This window comes from Rhipicephalus microplus, chromosome 8, assembly GCF_043290135.1.
Source record: "Rhipicephalus microplus isolate Deutch F79 chromosome 8, USDA_Rmic, whole genome shotgun sequence".
NCBI classification, from domain to species: domain Eukaryota; kingdom Metazoa; phylum Arthropoda; class Arachnida; order Ixodida; family Ixodidae; genus Rhipicephalus; species Rhipicephalus microplus.
The window spans coordinates 65,534,866-65,543,592 of NC_134707.1; the positions used below are offsets into that span (position 1 = coordinate 65,534,866).

Sequence of the window (8,727 nt, forward strand, 5' to 3'; positions counted from 1 at the left end):
TATTTGTACTGAATATATATTTTGCAGTTAGTTAATTCTGCAGCAAAAATTGAGTATGAGCGAGCTTCATAATCATTAGATTGCTTGCTTTAAAGTGTACTGCTATGGTTTAAGAAGAACGTAGTTCTTCAAAAGAGTACATTTCAGTCAAAAAGCGGTTTTCTAGCCAGCCACTGCTCACGAACACAACAATGAAACTGGAAAGAAAAAGAGGTATGATAATAGGTGACCACTGTGTAGTAACAAGAGTCACTGTACATGCACTGTTCTTTACGAAGATGTTTACTACGTGCAAAAGTTTGGATATCACGGTATATCCATAGATTAGAAACTTCACCCTTATCGCTTAGAAAACTTGAGAAATATTTTTAATGGGGTTAGCCATTATCTATTTGGTCCTAAGCACCCAGGAGTTTCTACTTGGAAGAGAGTCGGGTGTCCGAACAATGGAAGACAAATAATGTAACTGCTTTTCAGTCCTCCATTGATTGCATATGTAGACAAAGCACACTGCAATTACTCTCTTGATGTTCAGCAAATCTTAAAACCGTATGGCCCTGTGTTTGGAAGAGGCAGCTGAAATGTGTGTTCTAGCTTCCTAGTCTCTTCACAGAACAAACGGGAGCATACAACATAATTATATTCTATTCTTTAAAGACGCTTATAAGAAATATCAGCATATAATTGATACGCATGCGAAAACGTTAGTGCATTATTGTAAAATAAAATACAAGGAAAAATTGATTGTGTATAACAATTGTAATAATATGATTCATATATTACCTACCCGAGTGCAAGATGGACGTGTTAATTGAATCTTGTAACATTTTAGAGACGTATGTAGGGTTCGTGCAGAGGTTTTTTTCAACTGATGTTCAATTCGAATGGCAAAGCCAGAGCAAGTTTTTCTGCACCTTTTAAGGTGAGTGTGCTCGAAGGGCAGAGTAGAGGTGGGTGTTAGGTGTTCGAAAAAGAGAGTAGAAGGGGAATAAGTGTGGGAGTAATTCCAAGGAGCAGGAAAACTCGCTCCACTGAAATCAGCGGTTTGCACCAGAACTCGGCGTGACAATGACGGGACGTGGGTTTTGACCAATGTGTGAATGACCCCTCTTACGTTCGCCCGCTTGCATGTGCCGCCACTGTTGTGTTTTGGCCTAAATGATGCACAAAATAGCCGAATGGGCAAATAAATTTGTCGCAGAGTGACAGCCCACAACCGCGTACGAAGAATTCGACAGTGGGATTAGCGGGAAATAATACTACACGCAAGGTATTCTGGGCAACTGAAAGACTTCTGCTTGTACGTTGCTCCCGTTACTTGATCCGGCAGTGCGAATTGTCGTCCAATTGTGGATTCCGAGGCGTTGCTCTACGCCAGTGTTGAGTGCTCATTCGCAGACTTTGTCAGCTGCTCCTACTCCGCCATTATAATTCAGCACAAAATTTACGTCTACACAATTAAGTAAGAAGAGAGAGTTACAGGGCCGAATAAAATAATACCTGCGAAATGCGTTCGTTTGTTGACAGGTATACCACGAAGAATCTTGACACGTCTTGACATTTGAAGGTTTTCACACTATTATGCTTCTTTCAATGTGCATTATTTAAACAAATGTGCGCATTTCTTCCGAACGTAAGCCACTTGCTTATGGTAGAAAACACGAACATGTTGAGTTTGTCACAAATCTGGTGTTTTGGGTATTTTTAGTAAAGATGTGAACACATGTTTTGATATCGTGAAGTTAAAGGTGCCCCACTAAGCAGTGCGAATGTTTATACCAGGAAAAACAGACCTTCCCGTCTACACTCATAGCACCGAATAGATAGCACATCTGGATGAAATTTAGAAATCTAACTTGAGTGATTAGTGGAATTTTTAGGCCTTGTTTTATGTATTCGTTAAAATGCAGTGATAATCCTGCTTCCTAAAAGGTCGTCTTGATCTTTGGTCACGCGGTGCCCATGCGTATCAAGCTAGACCTTGGGTGATTGAAGAGCCGGCTCGTGATGGTGCCTATGAGAGTAGGAAAATTTCTCGTTTTCTCGTTCCTATTCTCACGTGCCCTGAATACTAGTGTTTACATAGTGCCATCAACTGCGTACAAAAGCGACACATATAATGATGTACAGGTTATCCTGTGTTCGCAGAGCTTATATTTTTATTCCTTGCTTTATGCAGGAAAGATATCTTGTGACGAACTGGCTGGATTTTTAATAGAGTTGATTTTAAATAATCTTTGAATATAACGAGACAAATAAGGACGAGACAAATACTGGCGCTACCTTGTAACAATATTTATTTTGCGAACAGGAAGTCTCAAACACAGGCAGCCTCACGTTTCTACCTTTTCAAATTTTTTACTTTAAAACAGCTCTGCAAATTCAGCTATCTTTGCGAAGATATGCTTTGTACCATACATTTCTGAAAACGTTTGTACGTTTTGGTACATGTGTTATTGTCCGCAATAAGCTTTAGTATCACATACCAATACGCCGAAAGCATTGCTTTACTAATCTCTTAACTGCCATGCGAACTGCCAGCAGTTTTTATACTAGTGCGTGGTCTTTTCAGATGCATAAAGCCCATAAAAAATCACTGTTCCCCAGATAAAGCTGGTAGGGGTTGTTTGTTCGTTCTGTGCGCGTCCGATGATTAGACCAGTGTGAGCTGGAAGAACACTGCTATTCCTTCGGAAGTAATGTGTACTTGAACGGTGTCTGTGAGATACTAATAGAAGACGACGAGCTAATTTTACTCAATTCTAATTCTGTAATAAGTGGCTTGCCAGACACATTGAGGGGCATTGCCTTGTTAAAAAATCAAATCATGCGCGTTGTTCGAAGCACTGTAAGCTTCTATCCACTGATGGGTGTCTTCCCAGCAGAAACAGCTGGACGAAGACACTTACATACTGGGTTTGCAAGCTAATTTTTATGCGAGATACATAGTCAAGCTCTATTTTATCGCAATAGTAGTGCGCGAATGCTTCCGGTGATTTTTGCTGCATATTCATTGAGAATTGTCCGAATGTTGAGGTCAAGTACGTCGTGAAAGGTAAAGATTAATATGTGGGGTTTAACTTCCCCGAACCACCATATGATTATGAGAGACGCTGTAGTGGAGGGATCCGGAAAATTTGACCACCTGGGGTTCTTTAATGGGCATCTAAATCTGAGCACACGAGCCTACAACATATACGCCTCCATCGGAAATGCAGCCGCCGCAGCCGGAATCAGATCTCACGTTCTGCGGGTTAGCAGCCGAGTACCTTAGCCACTAAACTTCCGCGGCGGAACATCTGTGAAATGTAATGAAAAGGCTCTGATAACAGACTAAGTGAACGTTGAATATGTTTCTAGTGAAAAAATGCTAAGATGCGCTTTGTTCACCATCGTAGCAGCCTGTACTAGTTTCACATTTTGTGGACACAATCAAATAGCGTGGAGAATGTTCTCTGTGGTTTCACAATTTGAGACAAGTACCACGTGACATACTTGAGAACGCGTACTACAGCTTACAAAATAGTTTAGCCTTAATGCGCATCACCGGGGTAAACTAATTGGCGTTGTTCTTTCTATTCAGATATTGGCTTTTTCTATTTCACATTATAGCCTATAACACTAAGTGCACACTGCGTTACCAACTAAGGAAAAAAAAAACCCTTGTGCTTATTCAACCAAGGATTTTTGGAAATATTGACAGCGGTGGTCTTGTGCCCACAAATTTGTCGCTTTAACCTCATTTCCATACACTATTGGTTCGCTTCCAGCTCCTAATACTATCGCGTGTTACGTGACGTCAGCTTGCATAAAAAAGAGCGTTGCAATCTCGCCGAAATGGTAGTGACAGTAAATAGCACTCCAAGGGATTCACAAGATACATAGTCAAGCAGGTGAGGAAGCGCCCACCTCCCTTTCTCCATATTTACCACAATCGGTAAAGCATCGAACGTGCATTCCCAAGGTGGCACGTTGGAGCCAATGTAGTTCCATGACATGAATAGGCTCGATAATAAACTCTCCCGAAAATTTTGTGCCTCTTCTATTGAACTCTTTGAAATTATTATTACTAAATAGTGTTACTATGAACATGTATGTTCTTTCTAAATTATGCACTAGGCACGAATTTTGATGTTGGCTTGTAGGAGGACAAAAGTTGACAGACGTCCTTGCATTCTCTGACGACAATTGCTATGTTGTCTACGCTCTTGGCGCAGATGGAACTGGAATAGGTACGTACTTTCGGTGACACACATTCCTACCAGGAATCGTAACACAGCGCTCTTATGAAGGTGTCGCGCATTATGCGTGGAATATTGACTTTGAGTGCTTCAAAAATCAAGCGACTGTAGATAATTTCAATATATTCGTTTATCTGATTTCTTCTTTGCTTAGAATGTCTTCTTTGCGAGAAACTTGGGTGAATGGATTTCTTATTTAAAGTTCCCTGCACGCGTTGGCTACGGCATCTGAAAAAAGTGCACTTGATGAATAGCTTGTATCACTCTTTTTGAGTCATTCGAAGCTTTGTCTAGTTTTCACTTGAAGACTGGTATCATCATGACTCAGACAAAGATGTTTTTACACCTAAATTTGTCGACCTGTATTACAAAGAGTTAGAAGAACTTGGCGAGTAGTTACCGTCTAAATGCTGTTCTTCAGTGCTGTTCCTAATTTCCTACCTGGACGCTTCATGAAACATCGCTGTAAAAAGCTCTAGGGGTGTACATGAAGACACCTCGTTTGCTGAATTGTATGCTTAGCCTAAGCTACTAAAGCCACAGTTCGCGTTTCCTTATAAAGGCATTACAATACTCAAACTTTTTTCGGCAATCCTAAAAAAATAGTGTAATGCTAAGTAGTTGACAGAAATGAATATCTTTCACCCGCTAATGTTCATATACACGGGCAATTTTATTTCCACGTGTGAAAGTTAGTATCAATGAGTTCTACTTAAGGTGGTAAAATCGAAAAAACGATATATATATATATATATATATATATATATATATATATATATATATATATATATATAACATTCATAACCCTATATGTTTTATGCAAAACATTTGTCATGCCTGCCTCGCTCGGTTACACTTGAACCCAATGTAGTTATCATTAGCAACAGGTGACCAGAGAATTTTAATGATAAACTGAGCATCAGTATGATTAGGGAGTACCGTCTGGAAATATAGGCTTTGAACTTACTGATGAGGGCCAAATCTACGGATAGCAGTAGAAATAAATCTACGATGCAATATAACACGCCGGACACAGTAGGCTATGTACGTTTCTTGTTAGTGGAACACTAGTTTTGTGAGATTGGAAGCATTGTTTTGCATATCACAGCTTGGTACACCATGAATTGTAAATTGTTCTGCTTTAGACATTGCTTATTATATTCTAAGCTGATGAATCAGAAAAGATGCGTGAACTCCATTTTTTTAACTGTGTCTGCTAGAAGGTATGGAGATTTTAAAAATATATAACCAAAACGTGACTACGAACCACTGTTTTTCAATTGTTTCCTAACCATGTCTTATAACACTTTGTCTTGTATACATTGGTTTGGGGTTGATGAATACTCTGTTGTCGTATCCTGTGAGACTAACTAACTCGCATTCTATTCCAGGCTACGAGCTATGGGCAGCTGATTTCACAGCAGTTCCAGCTAGTTGTCTGGAGAAGTTCAATGAGTACGCTGCCAGCCTACCAGTATGGGACGTATTCACAAGCGATTGCCTTCCAAAATTAGAAGATTATGCTTGGGGTACCGAGTATTGAACGTCAAAACGTGTTATTTTCAACATATGCTTCTACCGCTTGGTGTCGTGCAGTCGAAGAAGTAATTTGTGTGGGATTTTTCTGTTGGGTATTTGCTGATCACTCCCGACGGCCAGCATGAGTGCTCAGAAATAAAACATTCTGAAGGCAGCATACAGCGTCAGAGTTTGGATTATCAGATGTTTTGTGCGCCTTTACAACAGCCGTTTAAACTCTATTTGTCTCAAATGCACGCTGCTTAATGCAATACATGTGCTAGTTTTCAGGAAACTAGAAAACTCGAACCAAAATATATTTTGGTTTGAGGTGTAGCAACCCCCGCTGTGGTGCTGCAGTGGCTAAGATACTCCGCTGCTGACCCGCCGGTCACGGGATCGAATCCAGGCTGTGGTGGCTGCCTTTACAATGTAGGCGGAAATGTGGTAGGCACATTTGCTCAGATTTGTGTGCACGTTTAAGAACTCCAGATGGCCTAAATTTTTGGAGCCCTCCATTACGGCGTCTCATAATCATAAGGTGGTTTTGGGACGTAAAACTTCACATATCAATCAATATATCAATCAATCAATTCTTTACCAATCAATTAGTTGGTCGCAACAACACTGCATATAAGTTCTTAAAGCAATAGAGAGTGCAGTGAGAAAGCCAGGCTTCAACCTTTCCCACCAGTTATCCCCCATTATCAGCAGCTCCATCTCTCAGCCGGAAAATCACGCTCCAGCGAAAAAAAGGTCTAGGCATCGTGTAGCGTATACAATGCGCTGACTTCCCCGCTTCGTACATTGGGAAAAAAAGAACTTTCACGAAAGGATGTGGCACTACGAGAGCAACCTCTGTCAATTGAACCGCTAACCGAGTGCAGTAGCAGAACACTGAGAGTGATGTAGCAGAACACTGCGAGCAGAACACTCAGACCCCACAACGCTGTAATTCTGGAGAATGAATGAAGCCCTCGCCGGCGAATCCACCTCGAATCCTGGCACAATTAGCAGAGATCGGGGAGCATCAAGCTCCTCGACGTGGATATTACCCATCCCCCTTCTTCTGTCAGGGCTTCACACGAGTCACAGCGAGCCTCTCACGCACGGCGAAGAACAATGCATACGCGTCGCGCATCTTGCGCCTTTTCACCGTCGAAGAAGAAGCAGGCCCGGCGTTAGAACTGCCAGGATTTTCCCGTGAAATACATTTTTGAGCTTTATTGTTCGTCGAGTTTCTATCCCAATCAGGCAGACTTCTGCGAAATGTGCACTTTTGATTTGTGCATTTGCTTGTGCTATTTCACCAATCATCTATGTATCCTATTTTCCATTGGAGGCGCGGCCGGTTAACTGTTTTCTTGCTGATTAGAAATTTAACAGGTTAATACGAGACTGACGTAGCCCCGCTTTAATTCGACTACATAAAGTTTTATTGCGCGCTCAGTATGAACAGGAACAAGGCCTTTATGTTTATACAATGATTTCTTGAACTGAACTGAAGCTAACATGAATGGACGAAAGAGTTTTCGTCTGTCGAGCACTTTCGCCCTGCCAGCTGTGGGGTGCTACGACGTCTTTATGTCAGTACGTAGGTTTATTGGCGAGTCGGTTCACAGTAAAAGGAACATGAAACCAGCCAAAACCCACACGAAAACAGCGAAGGACAGCCAGTTGTAAGTCCAGTGGTTCTGCTGCGTGGTTGTTCTTCGCTGTTTGAGTGTGGGTTTTCGCAAGTTTCGTCTTCGTACTATGACCTTAAGGTAGTGGCACCGTTTCTGCTTATATCTCTCGTGACTATACTTACAGCTAAGTGTGGCTTGAACTCCGGACGGTTTACCTTAACCCAGAGAGCTTGACAATCACATGTCTCTCAATTAGAGTGTTCTTTTTCTATTTGATATCACACTGGCTGTTACGATTGCTTTTTTAAAATATATATCTCAACACTTTTACCTTTCGATCTCCACTAGCCGTTTTTCATGCTTCCGAGTGGGTATCATTAGGCATCGTAGCACAGACACCATAAGGTTTTCGGTAGATTTCGGTTGCAGTTACTACAGTCTGTTCTGGTGAAGTTCACCAGAAGGATACTGCGTACGCAGTGTTTCCGGCATACAAATACAGCTCGAATGACTAGAAACTATTTTCACAGAATCGATGCCACAACACGACCACGTAAGCATGGTGTTTGTAAGTGCTTAATTATATCCACTTCATGAATCTGATTTTTAATCGTTCAGAACCAAAAAATACCAGCTTGTTTGCGCATTGGTAATGCAGTAAAAATCAATTTTACATGTTTCCCCATCATGTCAACAAATGTTGATTCTCCGGCAGTTACGAGTAGCGTTCATTGTTTTAATGCAGCTAAGCTCAGTTTACCGAAGCAATAATTGGGTAAGAAGTTATGGCAGTGATAAATCTTCTATTAGGAGGCAAAAGCTGTTTTTGATGAACGTGGGCTGCTGGGGTACCACCTTAAGGCACCGGCCCACCCTATATCCTCGGCGCTGCACTGGATTTAAAGGACTTACAAAGAGTCAGTAGCACTTCTACAAAAGAAAGGATGAGTGGTAGTGGGAAGTAACTGCAAATTCTGCAAGAGGAACACAGTTCTTGGTACTATGGCGAATCAGCGAAAAAACGATACGAATTAAGAATGATCACACGCGAGTGCTGTTGTGTGACCTGTTATTTTTCTACAACATTTTGTGATGCTTTCTCCCAGTACATTGCCAGAACTGGTCCTTCAATATGCCCTTCTGCAGCAGCTGGCTTCTTCACTAAAGAAATTACGATACAGATATCTTTGACTGTCTCCTTGTACATTGCTTTCTTTCTTTTTTGCCCCCCATTTTTTTCTATGGCATTTTTTCGCACAGTTCTTGATTATGATCTGCTTCTCGCAGATTCAGGCACACAATTGTCATTTTTGTGTCACCTGGATATGAGAACTCTTTAT

The 8,727-nt window shown here is 41.3% G+C and overlaps 1 long non-coding RNA gene across 1 annotated transcript; it reads left to right on the forward strand.

Moving 5' to 3' along the window:
• The first annotated feature begins 840 nt into the window (after positions 1 to 840).
• On the forward strand, positions 841 to 6,193 carry LOC119165457 (uncharacterized). The gene is made up of 3 exons (XR_012885666.1): positions 841 to 922; positions 4,146 to 4,232; positions 5,633 to 6,193. It is a non-coding gene; the product is annotated as an uncharacterized LOC119165457 (long non-coding RNA).
• Positions 6,194 to 8,727: the final 2,534 nt, after the last annotated feature.